The sequence below is a fragment of the Cervus canadensis genome, chromosome 9 (assembly GCF_019320065.1).
Source record: "Cervus canadensis isolate Bull #8, Minnesota chromosome 9, ASM1932006v1, whole genome shotgun sequence".
NCBI classification, from domain to species: domain Eukaryota; kingdom Metazoa; phylum Chordata; class Mammalia; order Artiodactyla; family Cervidae; genus Cervus; species Cervus canadensis.
In genome coordinates, this window is record NC_057394.1 from 35,183,793 (window position 1) to 35,205,764 (window position 21,972).

The window sequence follows — 21,972 nt, forward strand, 5'->3', positions numbered from 1 at the left end:
GAATCGAACCGGGATATCCTGCATTGCAGGCAGATTCTTTACCAACTGAGCTATCAGGGAAGTCCCTGTTATCAGAGGCCTCAGGAGCCTATGGAAGGTGCTGCTTTTGAAGTGGTCTGTGCTTGAGTTTTTTCAGCCCAGACCTTAAATTATGTTCTGTGTAGTTTGCAGAAGAATCCATCCCTCCATTTGCATCAGAGGCCAGAAGGAGGCAGGACTGTCCTGTGCTGTATCACAGACATTCAAGAGCCTGAGTTCTGGTCACACAGGGACCAGTGGGAGGGATCAATATTTTCTTCAAAAAGGCACACAAAAACTTCTTAAATACTTCAACAGTTATTTACGAGACCAGCGTTTGGCACCATGAAACAGATAGAACATGATTTGTTTCTGAACATTTTAAGGGCTTTTAATGATGGGCTGCTTCAGCCAAATAAGAGCCTGACAGGCCATCCCTGGCTCATTAAATGGAGGGCTGGTGGGCCCTTGGCCTAGATGAGTGCTGGATCTGGGGAAAAGCCGGCCACATAGTCCTGTCACGTCCTCCTTGGAAAGCTGATGAGGCTGTGTGGGCCAGGGTGGTGCATAGACATGAGCACAGTTCTGTGTGATCCTAGCAGATGACTTCTGTAGCGAGCATGCAACTTCACCCATAAACACAGGTGTTTAAGAAGTGCATCTTCTGTAAAATGTCTCTGACTGAATCTGTTTTCTTGCGGAATCTTTATTCTGCTGAAGGACAGAAGTTCAGTCTCTGCTGGTGTCAGGATCCTCCCGTCTCTCATCTTCCAGGACCCTGTCGGGAGGTGATGCTGTCTCAAGGGGTTGGGGAGGGCCATCTGGTATCAGGTGTCAGGGTTGGATTGTCATCATCTGTTTAAACTGGCTTTGGTGGAGACACCCCTGCTTATTCTGGCCTCTGGTCTCTGGCCCACGGAGCCTAGTGATGTGCTGTAGAACACTGTCCTTGTGGCTGACAAGACTGTATTGTGCTCTTAAAAGCTGGTTGAGTGTAAATCTCATATCAAGTGTTCTTATACACACTCTCACACACACATAGAACGGTACAAGGAGACTTTGGAGGTGCTGAATATTTCTCCTACCTTGATTGCAGTGATTGTGTTCCACGTGTGTATACATACATCCAAACTCATCAAATTACACACACAAGGTATGAGCAGGTATTTGTATATCAACTGTGCCTCAATAGGGGCTTCCCTGGTGACTCAGTAGTAAAGAATCCACCTGCAATGCAGAAGCTGCAGGAGGCACTGGTTTGATCCCAGTGTCAAGAAAATCCCCTGGAGGAGGGCACGGCAACCCACTCCGGGATTCTTGCCTGGAGAATCCCATGGATGAAGGAGCCTGGTGGGTCCATGGGGTTGCAAAGAGTTGGTCATGACTGAAGTGACTCAGCACACAAACACACACCTCAATAAGGGTGTTTTTAAAATGCTGTTTAAAAAAAGAACATAATATGTGGCAGGTAGTGGGCTAAATGTTTTTTATGTTAACTTATTACACTATCACAATAGACCGCATGAGGTGGGTACCCATTGGTACGTCCATTTTACAACTGAGGCAACGAGAGCATAAAAGAATTTACTCTATTTCAGCCAGTTAGTAAGTGCTGGAGCTGGGATGGGCGTGGAGGCAGACTAAAGTCAGAATCTACGCTCCTTTTTTTTTTTTTTTTTAAAGATTTCTGCCTCACCATGCAGTGTGCAGGATCTTAGTTTTCCCACCAGTGCATGCCCTGCAGAGGAGGTATAGAGTCTTAACTGCTGGGCTACCAGGGAAGTCCCCAGAACCTACATTGTTAGTCCCAGCACTGTGTTTCCTCCTGAAACACCTTCCTCTGGAGCCCGTCACACCAGGCTGTCCTGGTTCTCCTCCAGCCTCTCTAACCACATTTCTCTGTGTCCCCGTGGCTTCTCTTCCTTGCCAGCCCACTTCCCCGGGTGCCATCTGAGCTCCGCCTTGGCTTTCTTCTTCTCATGGTGAACCCTCTCACCAGGGCTTCTTTGCAAGCTCGTGGACCCTGACTTTAGTCAAGGGCAGATGACTCCTTGCTCTGTCTCCGTGGCTTGTTCTGCTAGCCCAAGCTTCAGGCTCAGATGGTTCGCTGTCTCCTTGCTGTCTCCACCTGGATGTCCTTGGGCACCTACTGCATCCTCTTTTCCCCTCTCTTATGTTCTCTGGATCTCATGGGGGTCCATCCATGCTGGAAAACGGAGTCACCTTTGCCTTCTTCCTCATCCTCCAGTCTATTTAATCACCAAGTGTGGGGAATTTCATTCTCCCCTGATGGTTGCTCTGGTTGGAGCCCTTATGGTTTCTCTGATGCTGAAAAGGCTTCCTAAGTGGTCTCTTTGCTTCCACTCTCATCCGCTTCTGTATATCCTCCTGTAAACTGAGAGAGCTTTCTCGCTAAACACAACTCTTGGTTATTTGTTTGGGTGAACCCCTCATTTACAGAAGTGTTTCCCATCGCTTACAGGCTTCCCATCATTTACAGAAGTGTTTCTTAAAAATGGGGTTCTTCGACAAGATGCATCAGAGCCACATGAGAGTTTGTTAAAGTGGAAGATTTCTGGCCCCAGCCCAGATCTACTATATCAGCACCTCTGGCTACAGCATAGGGATGTGGATCTCCTTGATGCTAGCAGGCTAATTCCTAACCTGCTGCCTGGATAAAATCTAAGCATCCTAAAAGGACATGAATGTTCTGATCTCTATTCCCCTCTCTTCCTGATGTCTATCCCTTATCTCTTACCAGTCTCTCTGAGTTCCCCCAAACACTCAGCAGCTTGTCCCCATCTCCACACACACACAAAACCCACTCAGCGGGCTGTCCACTGTCCCCTCTGCCCAGAATGCCTTTGCCTTCCTTCAAGTTGTTGATCGCTCTTTCCAATACCTGTCTCAGGTATCCATTCCTCTCCTTAGGTCTTTTGGCTCCCCAACCCTGCCACCATGGCCTCAATAAGTTGGTCCCCCTCTGCATTTCCCTGGGTTTCCCTGGTGGCTCAAGTGGTAAAGAATCCACCTGCAATGCAGGAGACGCAGGGTCAGGAAGATCCCCTGGAGAAGGAAATGGCAACCCACTCCAGTATACTTACCTGGGAAATCCCATGGACAGAGGAGCTGGCTACAGTCCTTGGGGTCGCAAGAGTAGGACACGACTCAGCGACTAAACACACGCATACCTCTGCGTCCCCCTAATGCCCCACCCCCTTGCATATCCTTGTCCATCCTTAGCATACCCTCCTGTAAGTATGCTCCTGTCCTCTGTCTGGTTTACAGGGGACCCTTCATCTTTCTGTTTCCAGGGCTAGATACAATGTCTGATCCATGCCAGATGCCCAGTGAGTATTTGTTGAAGAAATAAATGAATGAGTATAGAGTGTCAGTGCAGCAAAACAGAGGCTCTGAGGAACCACTGAAGCCGGGGTTACAGATTTGGCTGGAAGAGCCTGGTAGCTGTCACGAGGGAGGTGATGTTTCATAAAGACCTTGAGGGAAAGGGATGAGGAGAATTTGCTAGGAGAGCAAAGGAGACAAGGAAATTGCTGGCAGAGAGGACTTTCAGGGTGAGGTAGGCTCGCTGGCACACCTGGGCCCCGAGTGACTTGAGGGGATTAGCAGTGGGTGAGCTGGGAGGCAGCTAGAATCAGGGCTGGCATCACAGGCTTTCCTGAGGCAAAAATCTGTGGTGGCCATGGGCTCTGGACTGAGCGACCCAGAGCCGGCAGCGCCACCTACTGTGCCAGACTGGTTTTCCAGTCCCTTGAGTGGGAAGATGCCAGTAAGTGACTCACTATCTCGTCAGGACTGTGGAAGTTTTAAGTTAAAACCTCTCACAGAATGAGAAAACCCATCTGTGCCACACATGAAACACATTCACCAAATGATAATAAGCATTCTTCTAACTTGTGACATTTTCTTGCATTCAGCATTTTTAAAAAGGGCCTGTCTTTATTATTTCATGGACCGTATCTCACTGGCTTGCAGGATTTTCCCTTTACCCCTCTTGATGTTTTCATTCTAAAGTTCTGTCATCATTGGACGCTTAATCGCTACTGCTGCTTTTACTAACTTTCGTTCACTATTGAGAATTTTATTTCCATAAAGTAGTGACACACCAAGAATGATACCACACTCATTGGTAAAGTTAATTGGAATCCAGCTCTTTCAATGTATCTCATTTTATCAGTAATGGCAGAGTTAAAACAGTTGTAATCTGCATTGTATCTGACACAGTTCTGAGCACCACGTGGGGGCCTTGATAAACTGCAACGTGTAGAAGAAGAGTGTTGCTTTCAGTCAATTTGATCTTGCGATCTATCAGTGTTTGCACAATGCTATTTCTGTTTAAGGCTACCTTTTCTTCCAAAATTTCAGGAATAAGTCCTTAAGGCTATTCTGGAGGGAAAATCATGCAACTGTGAAGCCCAATTCACTGAGTCTTTCCTTAGAATCAGAAATTTCTGAAGGCATCTCTTCTTTTCTACTTCCATTCATTTGTTACAATGAGTTGGTTCTATGAGTTAGACGTCTTTAGACTTCACATGTAAGTGATGGTCAATACGGAAATCAGATTATTTGCATTCTTTGCAGCCAAAGATGCAGAAGCTCTATTCAGTCAGCAAAAACATGACTGGGAGCTGACTGTGGCTCAGGTCATGAACTCCTTATTACAAAATTCAGACTTAAATTGAAGAAAGTAGGGAAAACCACTAGACCATTCAGGTATGACCTAAATCAAATCCCTTATGATTTTACAGTGGAAGTGGCAAATAGATTCAAGGGATTAGATCTGATAGACAGAGTGCCTGATGAACTATGGATGGAGGTTCATGACATTGTACAGGAGACAGTGATCAAGGCCATCCCCAAGAAAAAGAAATGCAAAAAGGCAAAATGGTTGTCTGAGGAGGCCTTACAAATAGCTGAGGAAAGAAGAGAGATGAAAGGCAAAAGAGAAAAGGAAAGATATACCCATTTGAATGCAGAGTTCCAAAGAATAGCAAGGAGAGATAAGAAAGCCTTCCTCAGTGATCAATTGCAAATAAATAGAGGAAAACAACAGAATGGGAAAGACTAGAGATCTCTTCAAGAAAATTAGAGATACCAAGGGGACATTTAATGCAAGGATGGGCACAATGAAGGACAGAAATGATATAGACCCAACAGAAGCCGAAGATATTAAGAAGAGGTGTCAAGAACACACAGAAGAACTATACAAAAAAGATCTTCATGACCCAGATAACCACAATAGTGTGATCACGCACCTAGAGCCAGACATCCTGGAATGTGAAGTCAAGTGGGCCTTAGAAAGCATCACTATGAACAAAGCTAGTGGAGGCAATGGAATTCCAGTTGAGCTATTTCAAATCCTAAAAGATGATGCTGTGAAAGTGCTGCACTCAATATGCCAGCAAATTTGGAAAACTCAGCAGTGGCCACAGGACTGGAAAAGGTCAGTTTTCATTCCAATCCCAAAGAAAGGCAATGCCAAAGAATTCTCAAACTACCTCACATTGCACTCATCTCACACGCTAGCAAAGTAATGCTCAAAATTCTCCAAGCCAGGCTTCAACAGTATGTGAATCGTGAACTTCCAGATGTTCAAGCTGGATTTAGAAAAGGCAGAGGAACTGGAGATCTAATTGCCAACATCTGCTGGATTATTGAAAAAGCAAGAAAGTTCCAGAAAAACATCTGCTTTATTGACTACGACAAAGCCTTTGACTGTGTAGATCAAAACAAACTGGAAAATTCTGAAAGAGATGGGGATACCAGACCACCTTACCTGCCTCTTGAGAAATCTGTATGCAGGTCAGGAAGCAACAGTTAGAACCGGATGTGAACAACAGACTGGTTCCAAATCAGGAAAGGAGTACGTCAAGGCTGTACATTGTCACCCTGCTTATTTAACTTATATGCAGAGTACATCATGCAAAATGCTGGGCTGGATTAAGCACAAGCTGGAATCAATATTGCTGGAAGAAATATCAATAACTTCAGATATCCAGATGACACCACCCTTATGGCAGAAAGTGAAGAAGAATTAAAGAGCCTCTTGATGAAAGTGAAAGAGGAGAGTGAAAAAGTTGGCTTAAAACTCAACATTCAGAAAACTAAGGTCTTGGCATCCGGTCCCATCACTTCATGGGAAATAGATGGGGGAAACAATGGAAACAGTGAAAGACTTTATTTTTTTGGGCTGCAAAATTGCTGCAGGTGGTGACTGCAGCCATGAAATTAAAGGACGCTTGCTCCTTGGAAGAAAAGCTATGATTAATGTAGACAGCATATTAAAAAGCAGAGACATTACTTTGCCAACGAAGGTCCATCTAGTCAAAGCTATGGTTTTTCCTGTAGTCATGTATGGATATGAGTTGGATCATAAAGAAAGCTGAGCACCAAAGAATTGATGCTTTTGAACTGTGGTGCTGGAGAAGACTCTTGAGAGTCCCTTAAAGTGCAAGATCAAACCAGTGAATCGTAAAGGAAATCAGTCCTGAATATTCACTGGAAGGACTGATGTTGAAGCTGAAACTCTAATACTTTGGCCACCTGATATGAAGAACTGACTCATTGGAAAAGACCCTGATACTGGGAAAGACTCAAGGCAGAGAAGGGGACAACAGAGGATGAGATGGTTGGATGGCATCATTGACTCAATGGACGTGAATTTGAGCAAGCTCCTGGAGTTGGTGATGGACAGGGAAGCCTGGCATGCTGCAGCCCATGGGGTTACAAAGAGTCGGACACGACTGAGTGACTGAACTGAACTGAAGTGAGATCATATGGTATTTCTCTGTCTGGTTTATTCACTTAGCACGATGTCCTCTAAATTCATCCATGTTGTTACAAAGAGCAGGACTTTCATCCTTTTAAATGACCCCGTCTTGTGTGTGTGTGTGTGTGTGTGTGTGTCGTGTGTACATACCCCATCAGTTACAGAGCCAGAGAGTAAAATGGTGGTTGCTGGGGGTTGGGGGCCTTCGGGAAGGTGGGGATATGCTGGTCAGATGGTACAGATGTTCAGCTGAAAGATGAATAATCTCTGGGGCTCTAATGTATGTCATGTGGCTCGAGTTAACAATACCATACTATATACTTGAATTGTGCTAAGAGCATAGATCTCGTGTTCTTACCACACACACATAAACGGTAATTATGTGAGGTGATGGGTATGTTGGTCATGGTAATAATTTCACAATGCATACTACCACATACAGGGTACTTAAACGAGTCCCTTCCAGGTCAACTGGGTCCTGTCAGTGATTTCCCGTATAAACTGCTTTGATCAGCTCAAGCTCCCGAGAGCTGCAGTTTGGTGGGAGAGGGACCTTGGCTGTGGCTGTCTTACACTGACAAGAGCAGAGTGCAAGCTCGTCTGGTCTTGGGAATTGCCTCCCTTCAGACTGCACCTGCCCAGGTGTCCCTAGTCCACCTGCCTCTTTGGCATAACCCACACTGCCATCAGGGGCTAAATCCCCTTGTCATGCCCGTGGGACCCTCTGGAGCCCACCATCTCTCCAAGTCCCATCTCCCTCGCCTTTTCTCTGGGCTCGCGAGGACCGTGATGCTGGCCGAGCCCAGCTTCTGTTGTCCCCACCCTTCCATTTCTCCTCCCCCTCGCTGTGGTGGCTTAGAGGAACCACAGGCAGATCCCAGGATGGCGGCCGCTCTACTCTCAGATCCTCAGCCTCACGTGGAACCCTCCATCATCTTCCCTTGTAGAGACTGAGGAGGTGGGAGTGGGTGCAGGAAAGCTGCTTCCAGTGACTAAATATTTTTTTCATACCTCTGTGCAGCTATTAGCAGAAAAACAGATGCTGTCTTATTGTGTCTTTCTCTCTCACACCTATACGGGGCAAAATCACTCTAACGTCAAGAATGAGAGACGTTTATTCCTGCATTCCTCCCAGTTCTCCGTACAGGGGTGGTGCGTGTGTGCTCAGTTACTCAGTCATGTCTGACTCTTTTGCGACCCCAAGGACTATAGTCCACCAGGCTTCTCTGTCCATGGGATTCTCCAGGCACGAATACTGGAGTGGGTAGCCATTTCCCACTACAGGGGATCTTCCCGACCCAGGGATTGAACCCACCTCTCCTGCATTGGCTGGTGGATTCTTTTACCACTGAGTCACCTGAGAAGCCCCATATAGGGGTGGGTCACAGGGTCACATCAAATTCAGGACAGCTAGTGATTTGAGAGCATCCCACACTTTTGATGAGTGTTGTCACGGGAGCAGATGAGGTTCCTCTAGGCTGTGTTGTACGGCAGGGCTCCTCAAATTTTAGAGAGCATCAGGACCACCTGGAGGGCTTGTTCAAACACAGACTGTGGGTCTCATCTCCAAAATTTCAGGAGCACTGCAAAAGGGACCAGTATTTTGCACTTAGGATGGTAAGACTCAGCAACTAAAAATACAAGATCCCAGTTCCATTGAATTTCAGATAAAACAACAAATTTTAAAAGGATAAGTAACTCCCAAATACTGCATGGGACATAGAAAGTGAAGTCGCTCAGTCGTGTCCAACTCTTTGCGACCCCATGGACTGTAGCTTGCCAGCCTCCTCTATCCATGGGATTTTCCAGGCAGGAATACTGGAGTGGGTTGCCATTTCCTTCTCTAGGGGATCTTCCTAACCCAGGGATCAAACCCGGGTCTTCCGCATTGCAGGCAGATCCCTTACCATCTGAGCCACCAGGTAAGTCCTGACAAGCATGGGACATACTTATCCTGATTTTTTTTAATCATAAAATTTAGGCATTACTTATCTGAAAGCCCACTTTGACTGGGCGTCCTGTATTCTATCTAGCCACCTAATTTGCCTTTTCAGCAAGGGCCCTGGTGATGGGGATGTTGCTGGTCTGGAGACCACAGTTTGGACCACGTGTACAGACTAGCATGAGTGCAGAGCCCTGGGTAATACCAACATGATGGTTTTCCCAGTGGTCATGTGTGGATGTGAGAGCTGGACTGTGAAGAAAGCTGAGCGCCGAAGAATTGATGCTTTTGAGCTGTGGTGTTGGAGAAGACTCTTGAGAGTCCCTTGGGCTGCAAGGAGATCCAACCGGTCCATCCTAAAGGCGATCAGTCCTGGGTGTTCACTGGGAGGACTGATGCTGAAGCTGAAACTCCAGTACTTTGGCCACCTCATGTGAAGAGCTGACTCATTGGAAAAGACCCTGATGCTGGGAGGGATTGGGGCAGGAGGAGAAGGGGACGACAGAGGATGAGATGGCTGGATGGCCTCACCGACTCGATGGACATGAGTTTGGGTAAACTCCGGGAGTTGGTGATGGACAGGGAGGCCTGGCATGCTGCGATTCATGGGGTCGCAAAGAGTCGGACGCGACTGAGTGACTGAACTTAACTGAACTGAGGATTGAAAAGACATTAGATTTGGCAACGCAGAGGCCTCTGGGGACTTTGTCGCTTTCAGCGCACTAATGGGGCAGGGCAGTGTGCAGGCACGGTGAGAGTGGAGCGGCAGTGATGGCAGCTTGCATGTGGTTGGCGGGGACCACTTTGTGAAGTGAAAAAGAGGGGGATGCAGGGGCACTCGAGGGTACTTTTTATGAAAGGAGACAGGGAATATATTTACAGCCAGAGAAGAAGTCAGTGGAGAAGGAACGACTGAGATTACAGAAGACAGAGAATGGCAGATGGGGTACAAGGCCAGGGGATCCCCAGCTGGGGAAGCAGGAGAAAGATGGAACGAGGGAGAAAAGCTGGGAGAGTGGTAGCTGGGCAGGTTGCAGACTTAACCTCCCAGCCCAGGGCAACATGTTGGGTGTAAATTTTACAATTTGGCCCATAAAGGAAAAAGAACATCTGCTTAGAAAAAAATCTCTGAATGTTACTATTGCAAAGTAGAAAAACATATGTGTATATGAGTAAGGGTGCTGAACAACATATTAAAAAATTCTGTGTGCTTTGAAAACTTTTTTTTTTGGCTGTAATTTATTCTTTGAGTCTCTCTTGCATTTGGTTTTACAAGGCTACATTCACAATTTTCCAAAATTGGTTTTTCCTCCATGGGGCTTTCTTTTTCTCATGGAGTAAACCTTTTTAATCTTCAGTTGCAGGCTGTATGTCCTCATTGGTTTGTACCTTATGTATTTCCTTCCATGCCTGTACTTTGTTGACTGTGCCTTATCCACAGACATCCCCACCCAACCTCACCGGTTTGTCTCTGATGATTTTCATTCTTGCCTTTCCCACTAATTTCTATGTTAAATTAAAAAGCATTGGTCTTATATATTCAATAACCTAAGACATACCATGTAAGCATTGTTTTACTGTATAGTATTAAAATGATCTCAAGCTCAGGTTGTTTAAAAGATCAGAGTTTCTCAAATTGTAATTTGGGAGCATCTGTCCCAGGATCACTGACTGACTCAGGCTTTAGGTGGTATCCTGAAGGTGAATCTTAAGAGCCACAGAAACCCTGGAATGAACAGGAGGCTTTGCAGCAGAGCCACCAGGCTTCTCTTCTTCTACTTCTGCCTGACTGCCCTGTTCTCTGCTGGGGCCAAGCAGGAGGAAACTCCCCTTTTTGCTCTATTTCTTTCCTCCTCTCTAAAGTGGGTGATGTGGCTGAGGTGGTTAGAACTCTAGCAGCCTTTTTGGACCATGAGGGGAATTTGAGGGTGGAAACTAGTGGTAGGTTAGAACAGAAAAAAATAGAGGACCTGGGTCCTTGATTGTACAGACACACAGTAGACTGCCAATAAGTCACACCCTTATATAATATTCTCTCATTAAATGGGGAAGGAATCCAGAATTTGGCAAGGTAGATGGGATGTTGCTCCCATGTTTATACTACATTGAATGGCAAGTGAAGGGGAAAGTGTTAGTCACTCAGTCATGTCTGACTCTTTGCAACCCCATGCACTGTATGTAGCCTGCCAGGCTCTTCTGTCTGTGGGATTCTCCAGGCAAGAATACTTGAATGGGTTGCCATTTTCTTCTCCAGGGGATCTTCCCAACACAGGGATCAAACCCTGGCCTCCTGCATTGCAAGCAGATTCTTTACTGCCTGAGCCACCAGTGAAGGAATTTTGCAGATGTAATTAAGGTCCCTTCAGTTCAGTTCAGTCGCTCAGTCATGTCTGACTCTTTGTGACCCCATGGACTGCAGCATGCTAGGCCTCCCTGTCCATCACCGACTCCTGGAGTTACTCAAACTCATGTCCGTCGCGTCGGTGATGCCATCCAACCATCTCATCCTCTGTTGTCCCCTTCTCCTCCTGCCTTCAATCTTTCCCAGCATCAGGCTCTTTTCCAATGAGTCAGTTCTTCTCATGAGGTGGCCAAAGTATTGGAGTTTCAGCTTCAGCATCAGTCCTTCCAATGAATATTCAGGACTGATTTCCTTTAGGATTCACTGGTTGGATCTCCTTGCACTCCAAGGGACTCTTTAGAGTCTTCTCCAACAGCACAGTTTAAAAGGATCAGTTCTTTGGTGCTCAGCTTTCTTTATAGTCCAACTCTCGCATACATATATGACTACTGGATAAAGTATGATTCTAAATGCAAAAAGTTCTAAAGCTTTATTCTAAACGCAATTTTGTCCCTGATGAGTTGGCTTTTAGTTTATCAAAGGGAGACTATCCTGAGTAGGCCTGACCTAATCAGGTGAGCCCTTTAAAAGAAGGGCTATGCCTTTCCTGAATTCAGAGACTACAACCAGCAGAGAGTCTTTGCCTTTGTTGCCAGCCTGGAAGAAATAACAATCCAGGAATTTTACAGCCACAAGGCCATAAATTCTGCTAATAACCTAAGGGATTCTTCCTTTGTTTTCAGAAGGGAATGCAGCCAAGCCAACACCCTGATTTCAGTCTTGTGAGACCACCCAGCTAAGCCATAACCAGACTCCTGACCTGTGGAAATTTTGAGATAGTCAATGTGTGTTGTTTAAAGCTTTTAAGTTTGGGCTAATTTGTTAGGCAGCATAGATTGATGTCCACGTTGTTACTGTAACAGCCCAGGAATGCCTACCTCCAGGCTTCTTTTACATGAGGAAGAATTTAACTTTTGAAATTAAAGAATTTCTTGCTTTTTTAAGCTGTTGTGATTTTAGATTTTTCATTTATAGGTATCTTAACCTAAATTTAATTGCTTCATTGAGTACTGAGGAAGGACTTATGGAATATCAATCATTTGTGCTTGACCTTGAAAAATGTATAGTTTCAGAAGGTGGAAACTGGATGACTGGAGGTAAAAAATCATTTTCCTGGGGCAGAATGCATGAAGTGGAGTAATACGTATTTTGAAAAAACAAATAATAGTTGAGTTTCACTAGATTGAGTGAGATGAGGATGAAAAGGTGGATTAGAGCCAAAGCACAAATCCAGATGGTCTTGGGGATTATTTTTTAAGCAATGGAGAACATGGAGATTTTCTGACCAAAGTAGTAGCATGATCAGAGCTATGATTTATTTGTATTTAGTTGTTTATGATTTGTTTACTTATTATCTTCTAATTTTTAAAAAAATTATCTTTAATTGGAGGATAATTGCTTTACAATGTTGTGCTGGTTTCTGCTGTATTATTATCTTTTAAATTGAAGATTCTCCTGGAGGAGGGAATGGCTGCCCAGTCCAGTATTCTGGCCTGGAGAATTCCATGGACAGTGTAGTCCATGGCGTCGCAGAGTCAGACAGGACTGAGCGACTTTCATTTTCGCTTTTCAAATAGAAGTATATTTCTTTACAGCCCTGTGCTAGTTTCAGTGGTACAGCAGACTGATTGAGTTATACAAATATATGTGTGTATATTCTTTTCCAGTTTCTTTTCCATTATGGATTATTACATGATGGTGAATATAGTTCCCAGTGTATATAGTAAGTAAATCCTTTTTATATATAGTAGTGTGTATCTGTTAATCCCACACTCCAAATTTTTCCATCCCCCTACCCTTCCCCTTTTGGTAATCATAAGTTTATTTTCTATGTCTGTGAGTCTATTTCTGTTTTGTAAATAAGTTAATTTGTATCAGATTCTTTTAGATTCTACATATAAGTGATATCATAGGACATTTATCAGTCTCTTCTGACTTACTTCACTTAGTATGATAATCTCTAGACATACCCATGTTGCTACAAATGGTAATATTTCGTTCTTTTTTGTGGCTAACAGTCCACTGTGTGTGTGTGTGTGTATGTGTGTATATGCATCACATCTTCTTTATCCATTCAGCTGTTTTTAAATTAATTAAAAAATTTCATCGGAATATAGTTGATTAAAATGTTGTGTTATTTTCAGATGTCAGTGTGATTCAGTTATAAGTACACATATATTTATTTTTTCAGGTTCTTCACTCATATAGGATATTATAGAATATTGAGTAGAGTTCCTCCTGCTATGCAGTTGGTTCTTGTTGGTTATCTATTTTGTATATAGTAGTGCATGAATGTTAATCCCAGGCTCTTAGTTTATCCCTCCCACCCATATTTCCCCTTCGGTAACCGTAAGTTTGTTTTCAAAATCTGTGAGTCTGTTTCTGTTTTGTAAATAAGATCATTTGTGTCATTTTAAAAAAGTTAGATTTCACAAGAAGTGCTAGCATATGATATTTGTCTTTCTCTGTCTGACTTACCTCACTTAGTATGATAATCTCCATCCATGTTGCTGCAAATGGCTTTGGTTCTTCTTTATGACTGAGTAATATTCCACTGCATATATGCACCACATCTTCTCTATCCATTCCTCTGTTGATGGACATTTAGGTTGCTTCCATGTCCTGTCTATTGTAAATAGTGCTGCAGTGAACTCTGGGGCGCATGTATCTTTTTGAATTAAGAGTTTGCATCTTTTCTGGATATATGCCCAGGAGTGGGATTGCTGGATCTTATGAGGGCTCTGTTTTTAGTTTTTGAAAGGAACCTCCGTACTGTTTTCCACAGTTATGCTTTTTCAAAAAATGCAGTATGAGTCAATTCTTCGTAGGTTGCAGAAACATATCTCAAAGTAGATTTTGTCTCAAAGAGATTTACCGGAAGAGAAACTGAGAAAGCGAAACAGGAACAGGAAACAGGAGCCAAGGGCATCAGCAACCAGAACAAGAGACTCATGTCCTAAAGGCCCTTTCTCCTCTCCTATCTCCTATTTCATTTCATCCTCTGTTGTGCAGAGTTTCTTATGGCTGGAGCATCACCCCTTACAGCTGCCCATTAAAGGAGAAGGAATGGACTTCTCCACCTGTTCCGATTCACGACCTCACTTCTGGAAGCTACATTTGATTGGACAGTCCTGGCATAATCCCAAAGGCCACGGGGTGGAATATGATGATTGGCTTGGCTGGTGTGTGTGTATGTGTGTGTGTGCACATGTGTGTGATATCTGCTATGAGAAAAAGGAGCTTGGGGAATAAAAACAAACTAGGTTAATTTGAATTTCACAGTTCTTTCTTTTCTGTGTCAGGGTCTCAAGGACAGATGACAAAATTCATATGATTACGCTCCCACCAAGGGGATAAAATTTTAGTAATTGAAATATGCACAAATGCTTATTTATAATATTTCCAATTATTTCTCCTTGCCACTATCATCATCAACTAAACTATAAGCTATATAATTAAAACTAGTTAGTTTCCATGATATATATTTTTAAATGCTCAGTTATTAGTTTATTGTGTGTCCGAAGTGCGTGGAATACTGTATTATGTTTATGACATCTATCGCTTGAAGAAAAGAGAATTTCAGAGTAGCTACTTACAGGTACCTCCAAGTTCTTGAAATAATCTCAGTGAAATACAACTTCTTGCTTAAGAAAGCAACACTCTTTTGTTCAAATGTGTTAGTAGACTGAGATAAGTAATAATTAAATAAACTCTCAGTACAGTCGCTCAGTCATGTCCGATTCTTTACGACCCCATGGACTGCAGCATGCCAGGCTTCCCTGTCCATCACCAACTCCTGGAGCTTACTCAAACTCATGTCCATTGAGTCAGTGATGCCATCCAACCGTCTCATCCTCTGTCGTCCTCGTCTTCTCCCACCTTAAATAAACTCTTAGATCAGCTGAAAAATATGCTATTTTAACCTGAATATTTTACCATACATGCTTTGGGTATCTGTGAAAAGTTTAGAAAGTATTGGCTCTTTTTCTAAATTCTTGCATATGTTGATCATCTATGCCTTTTTTGGGAAAATATTCAAACACATTAAATTGACTCAAATCTGTAACTGACATACATGACAAACACCATCACGGGAATTAAAGATGCCATCATTTAAGATGCCTGAAATGTGTTTTTAAAAAATCTGGCTGAAATATTTGACTACTTCCTGGAAGACTTCCAGTCAGCTCCCTGGTGGGTGCAGCTGATACATTTTACCACTAGGTGTTACTCTTCCTCCATCACACATGGATCTAGAGTTTCAAAAGCAATGTGCATGCAAAACCAACAGACTTCTCTATCTCCTGTCTACTGTTTAAACATAAGATGCAACTTTACCCCCAATATTTACTCATCATTGTAACCATATAAGCACTCAGCACAGTAGAAAGTGAAGTTCATTTCTGCTTTCTGTGGTATCATCTCACACCAGGTGTCCAAAGACTAAAGACTGTCAATACCTCTGTGCTGTGCTGTGCTTAGTCGCTCAGTAGTGTCCGACTCTTTGTGACCCTGTGGACTATAGCCCGTTAGGCTCCTCTGTCCATGGGGATTCTCCAGGCAAGAATACTGGAGTGGGTTGCCATGCCCTCCTCCAGGGGATCTTCCCGACCCAGGGATCGAACCCAGGTCTCCCACACTGCAGGCAGATTCTTTACGTCTGATCCTCCAGGGAAGCCTATCAATACCTCTAGTTGTTGTTAGTTCTTCTTAATGGAAGGAAGTGACAAGATTATAATCTCATTAAAAAGACAGTTGACCTGCCCATGATTTCTCCCTGAAATGGTGATATATTGTATCTGAACAATTGTACATGTAAGATGATAAAAATACAAAATTCTCAGTTATTAGTTATGTATTATTAATTAACCAAAGGTTAATTATATATATATCGTACATATATATATATATCGTACATATCCAAGAAAGAGGGAAATGTATAGAATCTGATTATAGTGTCCTGATACATGTTTTGAGATAGAAGATAACTTTTTAACTTTCTTGGAAGCATTTCTCCCACCCTCTGCCTGTGAATGCACAGTAAATATTTTTAAAGATGAAGAAGATATAAACCACCCTCATATTTATGTCCACTGGCCCCTCTGAGAAAAGAATCACATTTTACTAAGGCATCTGATTTTAAATCCATCTATTCTAAATATTTCTGTAAAGAAAGCTGAGCACCGAAGAATTGATGCTTTTGAACTGTGGTGTTGGAGAAGACCCTTGAGAGTCCCTTGGACTGCAAGGAGATCCAACCAGTCCATCCTAAAGGAGATCAGTCCTGGGTGTTCATTGGAAGAACTGATGCTGAAGCTGAAACTCCAGTAATTTGGCCACCTGATGCGAAGAGCTGACTGATTTGAAAAGACCCTGATGCTGGGAGGGATTGGGGGCAGGAGGAGAAGGGGACGACAGAGGATGAGATGGTTGGATGGCATCACCGACTCAATGGACATGAGTTTGGGTAAACTCTGGGAGTTGGTGATAGACAGGGAGGCGTGGTGTGCTGCGATTCATGGGGTCGAAAAGAGTCAGACATGACTGAGCGACTGAACTGAACTGATTCTAAATATTGAAATTTAAAAATTTTCTCTCCCCAATGGACAAAAAAATGAGGCAGGACATAATTAGAAGCTAAATACATTCTTTGTGATCTAAAAATTAGAACAAGCCAAATTAGGTACTTGGAACAGTTCATTCACTGTCTCATTCATTCACTTACTCATTGAACAAACTTTTAGTTGGGTGAGCTCATATATTTCAGATTCAAAAATGAAATGAAATGACCTTTATTTTGTGGAAGTCTGAGGTTTAAGGTGAAGTAGAGTCTGGTGGCTCAGATGGTAAACAATCCGCCTGCAACGCGGGAGACCTGGGTTTGATCCCTGGGTTGGGAAGATCTCCTGGAAGAGGGCATGGCAACCCACTCCAGTATTCTTGACTGGAGAATCCCATGGACAGAGGAGCCTGGCGGGCTATGGTCCACGGGCTTGCAAAGAGCCAGACATGACTGACTCAGCACAGGGCTAGTAAGGAGGAGGAGATTTGTAAACATAAAACCGGCAATGTGTGACAGCTCACAGGATCATCTTTTATTTGGGCATAATAACAAGATACGAATATAAGGATCTTTTGGTGACTCTAACACATCTTGGGACTAAGTGGATGAAAATGTTCCACTGACTGAATAGGTGTGTTGCTGACCCTGTTGCTTGCCTACTGTCCATTGCCTGATAGTCCTCTGGGTCAATTGCTCCCACCTGCCCAGCCCCTGGGTGTGGCCACAGGACTAAGTTTTGGCCAAAGAGACTGACGTGAAACATTGGGACACCTTTGGGACAGCTGAACTGCCATTGTTGCCTGCCTTCCTCTTGGTCACCAGCATGTGCCAAGGTCAGGAGTGGTGAGATCTGCCCTCATTCACTGTAATGGGGTCAAGGGTAAGCTGGGAATCAAACCGGCACTGCTTTATGTTTCTTTTTATAAAATGTTATGTATTGATATTTAATTAATTAATTAGTTTACTCATTTGTCTGTGGTGGGTCTTTCATTGCAGTACTCGGGCCTCTCCAGCTGCAGTGAGCGGGCCTCTCTTGTTGTGATGTGGTGTGTGGGTCCAGCTGCCCGGAGACATGTGGGATCCTAGTTCCCTGACCAGGGGTTGAACCCATGTCCTCCACATTGGAAGGCAGATTCTCAACCACTGGATCCCCAGGGAAGTCCCTGGTTTTTGATGTACTCAAATCTGTTGCATTGAGATTCCCTGTGAAGATCCTATTTTGATCATAGGAATAAGCATCTACTTTTTGTTCTAACTTTGGAAATAGGACATTAGTTTTCAGCCAGACAGAAATAAAGAGAAACAACATAATGATCAAACCTGGCAGTCCAACCTCTTTCACACAAGCAAGAGTGCAAGTCACCAACAAAGGTTATTAATACTTTTGAAGGTCAAAAGAGAACGTCAGTGGAAGGAATATTGATTAATGCAGGAGAAGCTGGAAAGGCTTTGCTCTCATGGTGGACTCAGAGCTGTGGGCTTCAGACACGTGATGTTAGAAAAGGAGGCTAAAGAGATGCTGGGAGACTGTAAAGGCAAAAGGTGGGAAACGATCTTCCCTTTATTCCCTCTTGGTTGGAAACCCCATTATATGCTCTGTTGGCTCCCTGAACTCCTCCTTTGAGGAGAAAAGAATATTGAAAAGTAATCCCATGTCTGTTAAGTGCTATTTTCAGCAGGCCCTACTCATGGCCTCATTTCCCTCTTTGAACAGGTTGGATTTATTTCATCATTTTAATCCCTCCCTTGGCTATACCTTCAACTTCCTCCCTGGGTAAATCCAACTCTCAGCTTCACCTGAGTAGCTGGGAAAAGCTGGGGGAAGAAAAAATATGCCTTTTGATGCTTCTGTGAAGGATGCATTGTTATTGCCTTATCCTGCTAACAGGACACCCCCCCAAAAAAAGAGTTGCTCACTAATTCTCTGGATTGAATATCTGAAGGTTTGATCAGAATATTTAAATACCTAACACATGCTAGTATATATTTAGCTTTTCTAAAGTGCTCTGACACAGCATTCAGGGATAATTGTTTGGTAGGTTGAAGTTGTGTATAACACAGGAATAATACTGAATAAAAAATACAGCTTATTTGAAGCTTATCAAATAAGTGGCTTTTCCAATGTTTTTAAAAGATGTTCAATTTTAAGGAAGTTGAATATGCATCCATTATTCTATAATATTCTTACTATTTAGTAAACTCTTTCTAGGTGGTATAAAGGAAATTTTTAATTAAGTCCAGGTTATTTTTTTAATCAGTTGAGTTCATTCATTCATTTGACCAGTATTTGTTGAGCACATGTTATGAATATGATAAACATAGAGTTGTCTATTTATTGTAAAATTAGCTTGTGTTCTGTCTGCATTCTTTGCTGGGGACAGGAAATCTGCCTGCCTTAGACAGAACTGCAGACCTGGAACTCAATACACAGTGCCTTATGCGTGATAGGCACTCACGCCTGATGGTAAAGGGTGATGAAGATTGTTTCAGCGAAAGGGATCAGATACTCCAAATATGTGTAAAATTCCTGACCATGGAAGAACTATCCACTGTCCTTGGGGTATACTGACACCTGGTTTTATATTAAATAGGGTAGGATTAAGTTAAAATTCCAGTTGTGATAGTGTCACTCATTGGGACTATTCCTGAGATAAATGAAAGCTATTTCTTTCTATTTTTAGTATCTCTACAGATGAGAAATTTGTAAGCAATTATGAAGCCCAGGGAAGCCTGGCATGCTACAGTCCATGGGGCCACAAAGAGTTGGACGTGACTTAGTGACTGAACAACAGCAAATGGATGAGATATTTGTAAACGATTATGAATGCAGGGTGGTAGATCATTTTGGGGGCACCCAAGGGTAAATAATCAGAAGGTGATGAAATTTTGACTGTTCCATTTGAAAAAAATATTAATAATAGATTTTATTTCTTTTTTCTGTTATTTCATAATTTAGCTATTCTCTACTCGATATACATGTATGAATTCCTCAACCCCTTATGGTTTTGCTTTTACAAACAGTTATCATTGTATGTATAGCTTTTGCACATGGGCCAATATTTCTTCATGTTGGGTTTCTAGAAGTGAAATTGCTGGGTAAAGGAATATATTATTTTAATTGAAGTGTAGTTGATTTATAATTTTATGGTAGTTTCTGGTGTACAGCAAGGTGAATCAGATATATATATATAAAATATATGCATACACATAATCTTTTCATGTTCTTTTCCATTATGGTTTATTACAAGATATTGAATATAGATCCCTGTGTTATCCAGTAGGACCTTGTTGTTTATCTATTTGATACATAGTAATTTGTATCTGCTAATCTCCCCCAAACATGGGATACCTCATAAATTTGCATGTCATGTTTGCGAAGGAGCTATGCTAATCTTCTCCTCTTGTTCCAGTGTTTGTTTAGCATATGTGCATCTGAAGTGAGCACTAGAAAAGTTTTAGGTGTAAAGTAAAACTGAATAGAAAGTGTAGATCCTGAAAATGGGAGACAAAGGTTGGAAAGAAACAGCACCTGTTGTGCTCTGAAATTGTAGAATCTTAGAAAGAAAGTAGAGATCACTTAGTACAGCTTCTTGCATCAGGCATCCCTTCTCTGTTCCCCATCTTTAGTGGTCCATAGCTTAGATCTACAGGAGGAATGGGAACCCAGCTTTTGTTGAAGTGGTCTTTCTGATCAGTGGGTGGCACTAGTTGTTCAAAGGTTTTTCTTAAGCTAAACTTGAACTTTTCCTTTTAATAACATATATCTGTGGCTTCCAGTTTTGCCCTTTAGTTTTGGAAAGACTACAGCTGCCATGCTGCCTCTAATAATACTTCCTTCTATGCTATTCTACTGTATTTTAGGCTAAAATAATTAAAAAAAAAAAAAACCTCTTGTCATTTTATATCTGCTATGTTGTTTGTAGATTTCTCACAACCTTGCTTATACTCTGTGAAAATATACTCTTACCTATTAAAATAACACTTTTTCTTTACTTATTGCTATTCTCATTTGTGATAAGAACACTTAACATAAGACTTACCCTTTTATCAAAATTTTAAGTACACAATACAGTGTCGTGAACTATAGGTACTATGTTGTGCTGTAGATCTTCAGGACATCATCTCATCATTTAACAACCAAAACACTGTACCATTTGACTAATACCTCCCTGTTCCTCCCTCCTCCCAGCCCCTGGGAAATACATTCTGCTCTCTGCTTCTGTGGGTTTAACTATTTTAGATTCCTTCTTTAGGTAATATTATGTAGTATTTGTCCTTCTGTGTCTGGCTTATTTCACTTAGTCTAGTGTCCTCCAGGCTCATCCATGTTTCCCCCCAAATGGCATGATTTCCCTCTTTTTTAAACCTGAATAATATTCCATTATACACACACACACACACACACACACACACACACACACACACACCATCTTTTCTTAATCTGTCAATGAACATTTAGGCAATAAAAGCAAAAATAGACAAACAGGAGTACATCAAAATAAAAACTTCTGCACAGCCAAGGAAAAAGTCATCAAAATTAAAAGACAACCAACACAAAGGAAGAAAATATTGGTAAATCATATATCTGATAAGAGGTTAATATCCAAAATATATGAGAAACTTATTTACTTCAAGAGCAAAAAAACCCCACAAATAACCCATCTAAAAAGTGTGCAAAGGAATTGAATAGATTTTTCTCCAAAGAAGACATGCAGATGGCCAAGAAGTATATGAAAAGATACTCAGAATCATTAATCATCAGAGACACACAAATCAAGACCACAGTGAAGTAACTCTAAGGAAAAAGATGTCTATAATAAAACCTACGTAAATACCAGATGTAGTTTTACTGTCAGTTACTGTGTTTTTATTATTGTATGCTCAGCTTTTCTCTGCAACATGAGAGGTCTGACTTGAATAATTTCTAAGGTCCTTTCCAACCTTTAAAAGCTATTGTATTTGAGTGTGTGTGCATGTGTGTGTTACAGGCATACAATCTTACTGGCTTCTTGAACTTGCAGTTGATGCCGAGTCCCAGATAATTTTTCACAAACTTCTGCTAAGCTGCATTTTAATCAGCTCTGTGACTTTACATTTATCCTTATTATATCCTCTCGTTTGTTTCTTTTTGTTACTGAAGCCCATATGGATGATTTTGAATGTCCTTTCCCTATCTGTTGGATTGGCTAGCCCACTAAGATCTGGGTCATCTATAAATTTTGCTAGTATGATTCTACACATGCATTTAATTTTTATTT

The 21,972-nt window shown here is 42.4% G+C and overlaps 1 non-coding gene across 1 annotated transcript; it reads right to left on the reverse strand.

Annotated features, from left to right (window-relative positions):
• Window positions 1-20,048: 20,048 nt before the first annotated feature.
• LOC122447680 lies at window positions 20,049-20,154 on the reverse strand. The gene has a single exon (XR_006271338.1). It is a non-coding gene; the product is annotated as a U6 spliceosomal RNA (small nuclear RNA).
• Between the last annotated feature and the right edge of the window lie 1,818 nt (window positions 20,155-21,972).